This window comes from Microtus pennsylvanicus, chromosome 19, assembly GCF_037038515.1.
Source record: "Microtus pennsylvanicus isolate mMicPen1 chromosome 19, mMicPen1.hap1, whole genome shotgun sequence".
In the NCBI taxonomy this organism is placed as follows: domain Eukaryota; kingdom Metazoa; phylum Chordata; class Mammalia; order Rodentia; family Cricetidae; genus Microtus; species Microtus pennsylvanicus.
The window spans coordinates 12020689-12036888 of record NC_134597.1 but is presented as its reverse complement, the minus strand read 5'-3'; the positions used below and the strand labels follow the sequence as shown (position 1 = coordinate 12036888).

Genomic DNA, 16200 nt, shown 5'->3' with positions numbered 1-16200 from the left:
TAAGCAAAAGCCATAATATCACTAGAATGAGAAAATAAAACACAGAATTAACAAAAACATTTCATTTCTTTATCATTGCTGCTATAACCGTTTTGCTGACATTGTAGTGGTTTGAAGTCAGGAAAGAATTTATTGTCTCGGAGCCTGGTGGGCCAAGTCCTGCAGAGCTACCCTGGACTATGCTGAGGGCACAGGCAGAGCTTAGCTCCTTTCGAGGGCCTCCAGGGAGTTTTTGCTTCCTGCCTTCTCCAGATTTTTGGGTTAGCTTCCTGCATCATGTTGAGTCCAGCACTTATTGCACCTCTTCTCTGTCTGACTGTCATATCTCCTCCTTGTAGGACCCTTAGGGTTACATGGGACCTAGATAGATAATCCGAGGTTATGCATCCATCCTCAGAATCTTTATTACATCTACAGAGTTCCATGTGCAACTGCAAAGCTGCATATCCAGGCTTCTTCTGGACATTAAGATATCAGCATCTTAAATTGGGGAGATATTATCTTATATTACAAAATCACAGGAAAATTATTAGAAAGGGTTAAACTGTCTGATAAAGTTTGTTTTTGCCTTTTAGTCATCAGTGCAAAGATATTTTGTTTATGTTTTAATTGGTTTATTTTCTTAAAAAAAACTATGGAAAAGAGATCCTGAGTCTGAAATTCTACTAGAAATTTTTCTGTATATTTCAAGTTACAGTATCATTTACCATTTGGGTTTTATTCTATTTTTCTAGATTAAGTGATACAGAAGAAAGATTTGGTAGACATCCTTTTTGTTACAGTAAGCCTATCCAGCTTGTTTATAGGTTTAAAACTATTTTATTAGTTAGTGGGGGTGTATGTGTGGGTGGGCATGGGTGCACATATGTATGGCAGAGGACAATGTTGTGGATTTGTGCAGGCTTTTGGTGGGAGATTATAAGCAAACTTTATTACCTGCCTGCATCTGAAAGCCCTCTCTCCTGAGGAGAAGTGTGAAGACAAGACAATCACTTGAATGACTGGGAAGTCACTCCTTGCTGTGCTTCTGCATTCTGGGCCATTCAGCTAGTCCACCCGCTTCTTCGATTCTTCCCATTGAATTAATGTTTCTTAGATATAATATACTTTTTGCATCCAAGAAAATTAAAAGCAGATGAATATTTTCTTGAATCCAATGAAACATTATTCTTCAGTCTCAATGGGGAGGTAAATCTTTGACAATTACACGACTGAAGGTCATTCCTAAGGTGACACAATACTTGAGGAATTTGATATTGTAGATATTCTAATAACAAGTGAACGTGAAACATAGAAAGCCAAAAATGATCATCTATACTGTTAAGTAGAACAATGGCAAGATCAGTTTTACCCTTTTCTCATAAATGCTAGCAGTCTCTATAAAAATTGAGTGATGGAAATGTGCTTATGAACAAAACCAGTGTCTGTAGTTTGTCAATCAAAATGAATAATCTCAAAGTCTCATTTTCAATTAGATTATTTTAATATTTAACTACCTAAAATGCTCCAATCATACTCTTTAGAAAATTGTTAGACTAGAATACTGCAGTTCTAATGACATTTTATTATGATAGAAATGACTTCATTAATTGATGATCATATATCAACCCATAAAGGATAAAAGATGTGAAAAAATTCAAGTCAAGGAGAGTTTAGAGCCATTTTAATTGTTCCATTTTTTCCTCAAGAGTAAACCTTTATATGATACTTTAGGTCTTACAAAAATATGAAAATTTCATATATATATGCACATATATATACACACACACTCATTTTAGTCAAATTAAATAGCCCATGAATTTCTTTTCTAAAGTTCAAACAAATTGACACTATATAAGTGTCATCCCAAATACAAACACTACGATATAATAAAAATGATAAATCTAGTCCATGTATAACATAACGATGCAAGACATTTCAAAAACAGTGAGTGTTGGATTTTTATCACAAACATTTTCCTTTGTGACTTCATACCTATTTTAGAACGTGGAGAATTTTTTAAAAAGTGCATCGGTGACTTTCCAAAAATATTTGAAACATGACCTTTTAAAGAAACTGGTCCTGTTTCCCATTTATTCTCTGCACCATTGAAAGAACATTTGCTACTTCTTAATGAAAATAATAGAAAAAGGTCACTGGGGATGAAAAATAGCACAGTCAAGCATTACAGGCGAGTTTTGCTTTAACAGGTAAGCGAATAAGAAATGCAGAGTATTATTATGTTTGTTGATTCCTCTTAATAAATATTAGTATTTAAGCTCCCATGAAATCAAATAACTGCTTGCCCATCCTCTTGTTTTCTAGTTTCCACAGGTACTCAATATTAAACAAACCTAACTAAAAATAGCTGAAGAGTTGAAGCTAAAAGCCACATATAAGAGCATACATGTGGCATTGTCTTTGAGGCCTTTGGCTACCTTACCCTGTATTTTTTTTTCTCCAATTCTGTCCATTTCTCTGAAATTTTTGTATTTTTTTTCTTTAAAAAGGAGTTATATTTCATGGTGTATATTTACCTCATTTTGAATATCCACTCATTAGTGGACATGCTAGCTGCTTCCATTACCCTAGTTATTGTTAATTGGACAACAATACACAGAAATATGTAAGTATCCACATCACAGGGTATGGGGTCCTTTGCCCAGGAGTGTATATCTGGGTCATGTGTTAACTCCCTTTTTTTTTTCTTTTTGAGAAACCTCCAGCATGCACTAGCTTATGCTTCCACTAATAGTGTGTAAAGGCTTCCTTTCCCCACATCTATACCTGCATTAGTTGTTGTTACTAATTCTTCATGCTAGTCTGATTGGGTGATCGAATCTTACAGTGGTTTCCTAATGGGTGGTAGTATCAAGCACACTTTTGAGTGTTCCATGACCATTTATATCTCTTCTTTGGAAATGATACCTAACGTGACTCATACTTATCTATACTGGGATTTTGTCTGGCTTGTTAATACGCAGATCTTGGGCATGCAGGTATAGGTGCTAAGAGTTCATGTCTGCATTGTTACTGTTGTGTCTGTAAAATGTTACTTTGCCACCCCAGCTTCCCACTACCTCTGGCTCTTACAGTCTCCATGATCTCTCTTCTGTGGTAATTTCTAATGTCCTTAGCAGGGACAGATTGTGATATTACTATCCTATTTATTCTACACACGTTGACCAATTGTGATCCTCTGCATTAATCTCCATCTACTTTATAAAAAAAACCTTCTTTTTAGAGAATCACTAATCTATGGGTATACATAAAAGAATGTAGGTGGTGATTTATTACTATGTACATTTAGCAGAAAAATAATACTAGATTTTCTCTTAGCTCCTATGACCCAGTCACAGATTTTTGATCTTGTTAAATGTGCTGGATATCAAGGAGTCTTACATCTAATCAGAAAGTGGCTGGTTACTCTCATGATGTTTGTTCCACTATTGTAACAGTGAACATATCCTGAAAGGTCAGTCATCACTGTAGCTGCCAGAGTTCACGGCTAGGTTAAACTGTTGATTTTTTTATTCCCCTGCTACTCATTTAAAAACTTAGAATGTTCGATTCTTGGTACTTAGTTTTGGAATTCTTTGTATATTCTCATCCTGAATCATCGGTCAGATGCATAGCTGGCAAACATATTAAGCAATTCCTAATCTTATCAAAAGAACTCATTTGATAGTGGTGGACAGCACTATCAATCCAATTCTTAGACCAGAGAACTTGGTTTTTCAACAATGCATTTTGAAACATCCCTTCAATTTATTTCTTTTCTGCTTGACCCCCTTCACTCTTATCACATATCAACTTGTAGCTTACACAACTCTTTTTGTTCATCAAAATTTATGTACTTCTTAAAACGTCATGGACAAAACTTCTACCACTTAGCCATTGGGATGAAGAAAATGAAACCATTAGATACCCAAAAAGTGAAAGTTCCTCACAGTCCTAGTCTACGGCATATCTGCTCTGATCCAGTTTCTTCTTTACACTGATTTTATTTCTTACCTATTACTTCCTATTCCTTGATCCTTGGTCCTTACACATCACACTACATCTTGATGTAATGTGTTTCTTTTTCTATATTCTTCCTCAAATTCCTAATTACTTAGCTACCACGTCTAGCCCTCCAGCTCTTTAATAGTATCTTGCTAGACTTCTGCTAAGATAACATCTCTTACCACATGTTCATAGTCATATTTATCTTTTCTTCCTTTATCCTAGAGCATTTGATGACATTTAGTCATCTTTATGATTGCTTGATTAAAATCTTTACAAGAAGAGGGACCATCTTAAACTTTCTGACTATTTTGACTAGCTTAAATATATACTGGACACAAGTTTCCATGTATTTGTTAAAGTAGCTACTTTTCATTTGGTTGACTTGCTCACATTTTTCTAGGACTTTCATGCTTGGTTTTATGGCATCTTCTGGTTTCAGAGGACTGGCCACATTTAATTATAATTATATTTTTAAATATTGACCTCTCAGACTGTAACTTCTTCAAAAAATGCATCGTGTCTGACATGTACTAGGCACAGAAAAAAAATATTTGTAGAACTGAGTTGAGACTTGTGTTGACTGAGTTTTTCTGTCCTGCCAATCTTGTAGCCATTGGGTCCCAAAGAATCACACAGAGGTCTACATTAGTTATACACGGATTGGCCCGTTAGCTCAGGCTTTTTATTTACTAATCTACTAATTTACATTAGCCCATAATTCTTGTCTGAGTTAGTCACATGGCCTGGTATCTTTTTCGGTGAGGCAGTCACATCTTGCTTCCTCTGCTGCTGGGTCACAACAGCAGACTGTAGAATCCTCTTCCCAGTCATTTTTGGGTTCTTGTTCAGTTAAGACATCCGCAGCTGGGGCTTTGGTGTGAATTGTCTCTTGCTGTGTGAACATGGTGCGGACCAAAGCAAACTGCGTCCTGGGAGCCTACAGAAAAGTGGTGGCTTCTCGAGCCCCCAGGAAGGTGCTTGGCTCCTCCACCTTTGTCACAAATTCTTCATCGTGTTCGTTGAGAAAAGCTGAAAATAAGTATGCAGGAGGGAATCCAGTTTGTGTGTGCCCAACTCCAAAGTGGCAAAAAGGCATTGGAGAATTTTTCAGGCTGTCTCCTAAAGATCCTGAAAAAGAGAACCAGGTTCCTGAGGAAGCAGGATGCAGTGGCTTAGGAACATCGAAAAGAAAAGCATGTCCTTTGCAACCTGATCACCCAGATGACGAAAATGAATAGAACTTACTCATCTGAATAATGTCTTCAGTTTACTTAGGTATTCTGGGATGTAAATTTTGGTTTATTTGACTTGTTGACTACACATTCATGTAGCGATTCAAAACAACTGGTTGTAAAAAGGGAGGATTTTTATAATTTGTAAATTATAATTGCATACTTGAATTTATAATGTAATAAGATGCTTCCTTTACCTGTTGAGTTTCTTGCTAAAATCAACATTGCATGATGTTCTAATTTCTAATCTACCGTCTTTGAGATTTGCTTAGATCTATGTACTAATACCATATTATGGACACTTTATTATTGAAATGGTGCCAAATTGTTATGGCCTGTTTGCTTTAAAAACTCAACTTAGTCTTTTTCACATTAGAAAGTCAATGTTAACTGAAAAAAAAAGAATCCTCTTCCCAGAATTCTCCTGTTCTCATTGCCCCGCCTCTACTTCCTTCATGGTGCCCCACTTACACTTTCTGCCTGGCTACTGGCCAATCAGCATTTTATTAAACAAGTACAAGAAACAAATGCTTACAGAGTAAAACCATTATCCCACAGAAGACTTGTATCTCAGTTATAGGTTAATTGTTGACTTTTCTTTGAGGATGATCTAGATTCAATATCTACCACTAGGATCAAGAAAAATAATAAATATTAAATTTGTAAATGCAAAGTAGATTTTAAAGTATTCTGAATGTTTTATAGTTATGCACAAGCCTTACTGACGACAGTGTGTGTGTAGGTGGGGGGATATTTTACTGCTTTGAAACCCAGTTGAAGGAGTTAATTTCTGATATGATTCCAGATTATTGGTTATGCCTCACAACTTTTTATTTCAACATATTTTAAGAGTATGTCAAATTAGCTGGGTGGCGGTGGTGCATGCCTTTAATCTCAGCACTTGGGAGGGAGAAGCAGGCAGATCCCCGAGAGTTCGAGGTTAGCCTATCTACAAGAGCTAGTTCCAGGATAGGCACCAAAGCTATACAGAGACACCCTGTCTGAAAAAAAAAACAAAACAAAAAACAAAAATGAAAACAAAACAGAGAGTAGGTCAAATAAAAAAAAACATGCGTATGAAATGATAACTTAATTGAGGAATTCATATAAACAAAACAAATGAGCACATGTGTTAATAGTGCTATGCAGAGTTATAAGGAAGCTAGATTTCTTTGAATCTCATGGAATGTAAACATTTTACTGCTATAATGATATTGAACTAGGAAAATTCTGCTTAATAATATTCATGTCTTGCTAAAGTGCTTTAAGTGTAGATTTTTTTTCCCTTAAAGACACATCACTGGAATTATCTGAATTCAAATGATTGAGACTGAAGGAATATGTTACAACCACATTTTACATCATTATCCATTAAATGGCTCTGAATTATATAATACTCCACTGAAATATGCTGACAGCCATACTGAAATCTAAGTAAAACTTTTGATGAACTGAGTCCTACTTTAGCTCAGTAGTTACATCTCAATCAGACAGGCTCTGCTGTATAATTTTAGGTTTAGTCAAGATGAGATTTATGGGTGTACCGTATTCACAGACCACTGTGAGGAAAGTAAGATTTGAAGAAATGAGTTATTAATCTTCAGTGTGGAACATTAAGAACTGTCATGTGGCTATTATAAGTTGGTATCTAGAAGGTAGTCGACTCATAAGCCCCCCAAAATAGATTTCCTCCTTATACCTCTGATATCTGAGACATAATTAACTGTTACCTATTATTCATTTGTGAAGTCCAAATATTTTACTTCATTTATTATGTTCAAATAGGGCATAAATTAACAGCGTTTCTCACGAACTGTCATGCTGTGGGGAACATGGCTGCCTATCGCCTTCCTTAGTATTTGCTTGCAGGCCTGTGTGTAGCTGGTGACTGCATGTGAGCTTTGTTTGCTCTCACCAACTAATATATCTTAATTTGCTGATATATTTTATTTTAATTTCATTGATGATCTTATTAGGCATGGGCCTGTGTTTGCGTTGCTAGTCAGAATAGTGGAGACAAAGTGTCTAGTTCCTGAGATGACTGTGCTATGATATTTGCTGTCTCTTCTTTAGTTTGGAGTTTCTGTAGAGAAGAGGTGTCCAGAGGCAGAGGCGTCATCTCATAGATTCTTTGTTTCCTGTTTGGATAAGTGGTTTTCTGGTGGATGGTGACATGTAGGCCATAGTTTTGTTTTCTGGAGAGGAATAACGTTCAATGGGATTGGTTTTTTTTAAAAAAAGAAAACACTTAAATGCTTGTTGAGGGCTTGCTGAAGCAGAAGATCAAACACCCTATGATGGCCTCAGTGAGCACAAAGCCACGCAGACACACACATATACACATAATTTAAAAATTAAAAAGAAATAAGTGATTTAAACAATTAAAAGGCATGAAGGAAATTTAAAAGCCTGCCACTCCGTGAAATAGTCAATCTAAAAAGATTACATCCTACATCATAACAACTATGTGACATTTAGAAAAGAAAAGCACAAAAGATGATCAGAATGTCAGGTGTGCACTAGACTGGAGGGGAAGTAGAACTGGGCAGATCACAGAGTACTGGTTCTTCAAAAACAGTAAAAGTAGTCTTCACAGCATGGGCGATGCATGTTAGCATCCATTTTGTCCAAACTCATGGCATAAATAGTACCTTAAGTAAACCCTTGCCGTAAGCCTGAGACTTTGAGGAAAGGTGAGGGTTCAGTGTAAGGTCAACAATGATAACGAACTTCCCACTGTGAGGAGTGACGGTGGCACAAGACAGAATTGCTATTGGAGGAGCTACTGGAAAATGCACTTTAAGCAGGGCTCTCTCTCTATCCCCACCTGGAGATACACGTCTCTTCACACAGAAATAGCAGCTTCCAAATTATTAATTCAACGTACTCTTCAGTGTGTCTCATTGGGCATATACTTGAATTTTGATGGTTTTTATTTTATAATACATTTTAATTGAAATATAATTACCTCACTTTCCCCCTTCCCTTTTCTCTCTCTAGCCCCTCCATGGTAACTTCATTCCAACCCTTCTCATTCCCTTTACAGTCTCTCCAGATTACCTTCACTCTGACATCGATAGCCTTTTTTTATTATTATTACTGATACACACACTTACACAAACACACACAAATTTGTAAATATAACCATTAGTTGCTGTCTTAGTCACTGTTCTATTGTTATGAAGAGACACCATGACCAAGGCAACTCTTATGAAAAAAAAATAATTGAAGCCTTTAATACAGTTTCAGAGGTTTAAGACATGGTCATCATAGTTGGGGCATAGCAGTGCACAGCAAGAGAGAGAGAGAGAGAGAGAGAGAGAGAGAGAGAGAGAGAGAGAGAGAGAGAGAGAGAGAGAGAGAGAGAGAGAATGAGAACTGAGCCTAACATGGACTTTGGAAACCTCTTGCCCACCTCTAGTGACACACTTCCTTCAAGAGGAGCACACCAGTCCAAGGCCACACCTTCCAATCTCTGTAATTTTTTTTCAAATAGTGTCACTACCTGGTGAATAAGAATTCAAATATATGAGCTTATGGTGGCCAGTCTGTTCAAAACACTACAGTTGCCTATAGTTCCTTGTCTGAAAATGGGATCTCAGAAAATTTCACTCTTTCTCTGTTAGCATATATAAAGATTGCTTTATTCTGGTCTTGTTTATACAGCCATTTCTGGGAGTGGCTGCTTCAAACCAGGCTTCCTGGTGTTTCGGCTTTTGCAGTCTTTCGGCCCCTTCTTCTGTGATTTCCCTGAGGCATAGATGCAGTAGCTATGGTATAGATGTGATCATTAGGCCTGGGCTTCTCACTGCTCTCTGGCATTGTGTCCAGTTGTGGCTTTTGGTGATGGATATGCAGTCCAGAGAAGCTTCTTTGATGAGGTGTAGTAGGTACACTTGCATCAGAAGAGTTGTAGTTAGGAACCACTGATCAAAGAACACATTTCATTTTTTTCATTTTCAGTTTAAGCTTGGCCTTTAATGTCTGAATCATCTCTCCAGCCGATGAGAACCTTTTATTTTAGAACTGTGTGTGTATATCCATATCTCTCTCTATAGTTACATATTTCTATTTTCACTGATGTCCATAAAACCTAAAAGTTTTGTTTTCATTTTCATTTAATAAAAAAAATGTTTCAAAAGTCCTTTTGAGACATCTTTGGCTCATATGTAATTTATAACTGTGTTTCTCTAAGTATTTTGGGATTTTAAAAAATTATTAATTTATTTTTACTTTTGTGTATTGGTATTTCATCTGCATGTATGTCTGTGTGAGGCAGTCAGATCCCATGGAGGTAGAGTTAGAGGAAGTTTTAAGCTGCCATGTGGGTGCTGGGAATTGAACCCAGGTGTTCTGGAAGAATTGCTAGTGCTCGTAACTGCTGAGCCATATCTCCAGATCCATACTTTGGGATTTTTAATTAGCTCTGTTATGATATTTCTGGTAGAATTCTCCTGTCTCAGAGTAGATACTGAATGGTTTCTTTCAGTTGTTAAAATGTTTTGTGGCCCCAGATGCGGTATATTCAGTATTTTGTGTGAGTTTCAGAGAAATGGGTATTACATTCTAGTTGGATGAAGTAATCTACAGATGTCAATTACATTAATTTGTTTGTTGACGGTACAGAGTTCATCTGTACACTCATTGATTTTCTGTGTCCTGTATCTATGCATTACAGCATGTTGAATTCCACAGCTATAATAGTGGATTCATTCCCTTACTCTGACATTTCGATCTTCTTCTGCCACAGGATTTTGGCATTCCATTGTTGCTTACACATTAAGTATTTTATTATCATCTTAGAGAACTAATCACTTGTCATTGTAAATTATCTCCCTCCCTCCATCCCTTCCTCCCTCCCTTTCTTCCTTCCTTCTCTTTCGTTTTTGTTTGCATGTGTGTGTTGTGGTTATGAACATGTGAGTACACAGAGGTCACAGGAGTCCTTTTCTGTCTCTCTATCCTGTGTTTCATGAGACAGGGTCTTTTACTGAACTTGAAGCTAGTTTAGCAGCCAAACCAAACCACAGCCATCTTCCCATCTCCACTTGCCACATCACTAGAGTTACAGGGTTACCTACCAAAGCTCTAGTTCTTATGTGGAATTGGGAATTTGATCTCAGGAACTTATGTTTGGCAAGCTAGAACTCTTACCCGCTGAGCCATTCTCCAGATGCTGCATCTCAATATTCCTGATAACTTTCTTATCTGAGCTATGCTCTATCTGAAATTATTATAGTTATTTTGGTATTAAGGGAGATGAGTATTCACATAATATAGTTTTTATTCATTTACTTATAATTTATGGGTGCCTTTATATTTCAAATGAATTGTTTTTCTTGTTATTTTTATTAATGAAAGATCATCTATTTATTTTGATGTCATAATATAATCACATCATTTTCTCATTCCCTTTCTTGTCTTAAATTCCTCATCATGACCCCCTTACTCTCTTACTCTCTTTCAAATTCATGGTCTCTATTTCTTTGTTGTTCTCTCTCTGTCTCTGTCTCTCTTTCTCTCCCTCTGTCTGCCTCGTCTATCTGTCTCCCTCTTTTTTTTTGTCTGAGTGTGTATGTTTTCTTAAATTTATAAATATATCCTTTTTAGTCTGTACAATTTTACTTTTATATCTGTTCTTAGTGCTGATTGCTTAGCTTTGGATGACCAATGGGCTTGTTCTTCCCGGGTAAAGCTATTTTCCCGGCACTCAGCATTTCTTAGTTGCCTGTAGTTTTTTATTTAGGGTTGAGGCCTCCTAAGCTATTCCTTTCCACAGTTACATGTCTACAAGTGTTGTCCCTGCTCAGGCATTTTTTTGTCGGTCATATGGGTAAGACTTCATGGGTGTAGCTTCTCTGATATTCTTAGGAAATAATCTCACACCAAATCCCATGTCCTCTGGGTCTTTCAGTCTTTCTAGCCGCTCTTCCATGATAATCCCTGAGCATGAGATGCAGGAGTTGTGTCATAGATGGATCCGTTTGGACTGGGCTCTACAACTCTGCATTTGGACTGGTTGTGGTTTTCTGTAATGGTCCCCCATCTGTTGTGAAGAGAAGCTTCCTTGATGAAGGGTATGCACTATCTGCATCCATCTAGACCCTGGAGAAGGAGCTGCAGTGTCTAGCTGCAGAGGTTGCATGTGGTGTGAGAAAGTCTCGACATTGAGCGCTGGGAAGGCAGTTCCTGGTCGAAGCCTATAAAACGTCTGTGAGTATTATAAGAAGAGTGTTAGGCAGGCATAGACAGAAGAGACTGAGGTACTGGATTTGGGATGTCTTGAACAGAGGGCCAGACAAATCCTGGAAATGGATGCACCAGATTTGTCCGAATGGAGAACTTGCTCTTGATTATGTATTTATGTGTTTATTTATAGAATTGATTTCTAAGTAGTGAATGGTATCCTTGAATTCTTACTATGTTTGCTACTTTTTTTTATATGGTGGCTGTTTTTTTTCTTTTTATTCCTGTACTCTTTTAGTTGTTTGGGGCTTTGCTTGAACACTTTAAGTTATTTATTTCTAGTTTTGTGTATGTGTGTTTATATGTGCACCATGTGTGTATAATGCCTGTGCCAGCCAGAAGGGGGCATCAGATCGCCATGAACTGCCTCTACAGACATTTGTAAGTCAAATTGTGAGTGCTATGAATGGGCCCTCGGTCTTTTGGGAGAGCAACAAGTGCTTTTACCTCTGCAGCCCCTTGAGCACGTTTTAATGGTGTTATCCTCTGTGTTTGCACATGGGTAATATGTTCTAATGCTTACTCGTATTTCTCAAAAGCGCACTTACAAACAGTCCGTGTGTATTTCCAAATAACATTATACAGTAGCAGTTGGTGATGTGTTTTTCCTTATGGTAACAAACAACTCTTCTCCCTCTTGACTGCTGCTTGTGTCCCACCACGGCTGTCCTTCCCTAATTCATAAACCCTGTATTCACAAGGGTATGCAAGACATTCACAATCAGTAGCTCTTCACTAGTATTTTGAGCAGAATATCATGGACTGGGTAAATTAAAAGTCACAGACATTTTTAAAAAATTCACTTTCTTTCACTTGTGGCTCTCGAATGCTTTAATCATCATAATCATCAGCTCTTTAGATCCCTAGCAGGCAACTCTAACCCCTCCACTCTGCATTTCTGACGTTTTCTTTGAGATGTTATATTCAAATTGCCTTTCTTTCTTGGCTTTTAGTATAACTTTTAAGAAGCTATCGATAGCTGGACATGACGTGACATGTAAAGTCAAAAAAGCAAAACCCCCAAATTGTAACCAGTAGGCCTTGGGTGGTATAATTGCCAGGCATGTGGGAATAGATACTTGCTGTGTGTACTTCAGTTTGCAACAGCAGTATATTGGGAAAATACTGTTAAGACATGACTCAGAATTTTGGAAATATGATCCTTTCATTATTTTCAACAGCAAAATTTCCTTCTTTCACAACGGTTCAATGACAGTCCAGTGAGACCTATTGAAAGCCATGGCCACTGTAGCTTTCATGTAAAGGCTGGCAACTCGCCTATGCCTGAGCAACAGCATCAGGTCTATAGATTCCCAAAGCTCCTCCCTTTCTCCACAGCACTCATGCACACTGTAATCTCATGACCTAGTCATTCATTCAATCACAGCATACATATTCTTTTAGGTATCTGCTATGTGTCTTCTCTGGGTTGTGACCTGGGGTCATGGTAGCTAAGCATCCAGCACAAAGCACTTGGTCTTTGCCTGGAGGAAGCTCCTTTCCTTCCTTCCTGGCCATAGTAAGACTAGACAAAGTCATTTGAACTCAGACACAAATGGCAATTTCCCTCTCCCTTTACTATGTTGCTCACTGCCCACATATTTGATTCACAAAAGCAAGCATGGAGCTGGTAGATAAATGAACAGCAACCTATAATTAAACTCGCTGAATATCAGAAAAGATTAGGGTATTCAGTAGATTAAATTGAGAAGATGCTTTGCATTTTTAGAACCCAGGAAACCTAAGTATTATGAATGTTGCTTGATGGGGGTTTCACCCTGAGCTGTTCCATTGTTCTGATATCAGTCTGTGACTGGAAAAGTCAGCGATTGGGGTTGAGTGTGTGTTATCAGTTTATTGACTCTTCCTGCCCACAGGAAACAAAGTCTTTCCTGCTTAGTTAACTGATGTTGTGTAGATAGCACCCAACACAATCTCTACCGTTGACTGCTAAACCTTGTCATTTCCTGTGGCCAACCCTTCGTTCAGATAGGGCCTGTCCCATTGTGAATCTTCTATCATTACAGAGTCGTTGAAAAAGACTGTTCTGTTTTAGAATGGCATCTGGGTGGCTTCTAAGGGACACAGATTTGTAACATTGTTCACACTTCTTACTACATCTTATTTCCATAGGACAGTCCCTTTCATTCTCCTTCTGCATAGGACTGTCTCTCCTTGCACCACCTTGCTTATAACCCCATTCTCTTCCAAGATACTCATAAAAAGCACTACTTATGCATGTTATTTAAAACTCATTGACTACACTACTGGAACTTTCTGTTGTACTCTGCTAATTGGAATAGTTCACTCAAAAGCCAGTGTCACTGTGCTTAGGGGATAGGCTGTGTATTTTAATTCTTTCCCCTACCAGGTGAGGGAAAAAGGCATGCTCTTTAATGTTGCTGAATTCTGTGGAGACACTAAAGGTACCTATCTCCTGGGTTTTAAATAAAGATTAAAAGCAACAGGAGCAGCGACAGGATGTCCAAATTGTCTAATTGTCGAGCTCAGTGTCCAGTACCTGTTGCTTTGGTTGCTGTTGTGGTTGCTATGGTCACTTTAGCTAAATTAGTTCCACCCAAGAGGTTTATGAACTCCAAGAACTCTGAGATCACATAGAAAACATTTATTCTCGATATCCGACGGAAGCATGAAGTTCAGTAAATATATGTAGCATCAATGGCTGAAAGGTGAAAAATGAATTAGTTAACGAACTAAATTCAAATCCCAGGTGCTTTACTTAAAAGATGAGATATGGTCCGTTTGTCTGTACAATGCTCCACAATTGCACACAATTGATGTGGTTACATAGCATGAAAAATTGTTCATATCTGTGAAACTAAAAGCATTCTTTATGATTTCTATTTTGTAACTGTATACAGACTAACAGGGATTAATTTCGTTAGGATCATCTAAACATCTACACTTAAGAAATTACTATTGGCATTTTAGTGAAATGTTATTTTACAGCTTTAAAGTTCATAGCAATATAATTAGTAATATGTGTAATCTTTATTGCCAGTCTTAATCTTTTTTTATATGACTGAAAAATTATTTTATGGTCGTACAATTAAAATAATGCTAAAAATGTCAACATAACAGAATTAGACTAAAGTAACTACTACAATATTGTACCCTAAACCAGCTAATAAAAATGCAAAATACTTTCTACAGGCTATTTATTTGAACTAATACATGGTGAGGGATTTAAGGAGTAGTTTGTGCAATGAAATAAAAAGAAAAATAAGCACTGTACAGCAATCTTTGCTATTGTTTAGCACGAGGGAAAATTAAATAGGATTATATATAGGCCACTTGAGGAAAATGCATTAAAAGCCATACCACAACATAGTAAATACAAAGGCAACTGGCGGGCAATGCTCCATTTTATAGGTTTTTATAAATACTCCATTTGCAGATTTTAAAGGGAAGTCTGAGGTGCTTAAAGTTGTCATTTTGCAAATGATTGTATAATATTGACTATGAAACCAAACTGAGTATGCCCAGAACGCTTTGTTAAGTTTGTTCTTTCCATTTTCACACATGTATACGATGCTTTCCCCGCCCACCTTCCTGTCTGCTCCTATCAGCCCCTCTCTTCCCTACACAGCCCCTTTCCATTTTTTATGTGCTTTTGTTTTGTTTTGGGACCCAGTGTTTGTAACCAGGGCCATCTGGTGAGCGTGGGTGCCCAGAATTCTAATGGTACATTTTATAAAAGGATTTCAAAAGACAGTTGTTCTGTGGGCACACCAGAATAGTTAGAATTTTTCACAGTGCTTTTACCTGTTGATTCATGATAGTACATATTAATTTGTTGACATTATTTTTTAGAACATAGAAAAAAATGAAAAAATCTAAAACAAAATTCTATTCTGTATGGAAAAACTGGAAAATACACAAAAACATGCAAAAAATAAACCACCCAGAATTTTGCCACTATTACAATATCATACTATAACAGTATTTCTATTTTTAGTGTTTGATTCCTTATGAATACTTTTATAATAATTGTCTTTATTGAACCTTTTGTTGAACATAAGAACCAAATATATAATTTGGTATATTTTGCATAAAGACCAACTAATATTGCTGAATATGCTTCATTTCCTTGTAACATTTTAAGACTTCTTTCTCTAGATACTCATAGGGTATTGATGCTTTTATATTTATTCCTAATTATTATAGATATTAACTTTCAAAGCCTCACTACATTTTTTAATCAGTTTTTAACTCATTTCTTAAAATCATCAAATCATTAAAATCCTGTCACCTTAGGACAGAAGCATCGATACACTCTGAAAGAATCTTTATTGGGGAGCAAGGTTTTACTATTATTAAATATACTTTATTCTTTTTTATTGATTTTTATTGAGCTCTACATTTTTCTCTGTCTTCCTTCCTTGCCTCTCCCCCCTTCATACCTCCCCCAAGGTCCCCATGCCCCCAAATTACTCAGGAGATCTTATCTTTTTCTACTTCCCATGTAGATTAGATCTATGTATGTCTCTCTTAGGGTCTTCATTGTTGTCTAAGTTCTCTGGGATTGTGGTTTGTAGGCTGATTTTCTTTGTTTTATGTTTTAAAACTGCCTATGAGTCAGTACATGTGATAATTGTCTTTCTAGGTCTGGGTTACCTCTCTCAAAATAATGTTTACTAGCTCCATCAATTTGCCTGCAAAATTCAAGCTGTCGTTATTTTTGTTTTTGCTGTGTGGTACTCCATTGTGTAAA

At 36.9% G+C, this 16200-nt stretch overlaps 1 protein-coding gene and 1 pseudogene across 2 annotated transcripts in view; both read left to right on the top strand.

The window, feature by feature from the left end:
- Positions 1 to 16200, top strand: part of Tfec (transcription factor EC) — a 67120-nt gene that overhangs the window by 13415 nt on the left and 37505 nt on the right. The gene's annotated exons all lie outside the window — the stretch shown is intronic.
- On the top strand, positions 4879 to 5225 carry LOC142838386 (PCNA-associated factor pseudogene; annotated as a pseudogene).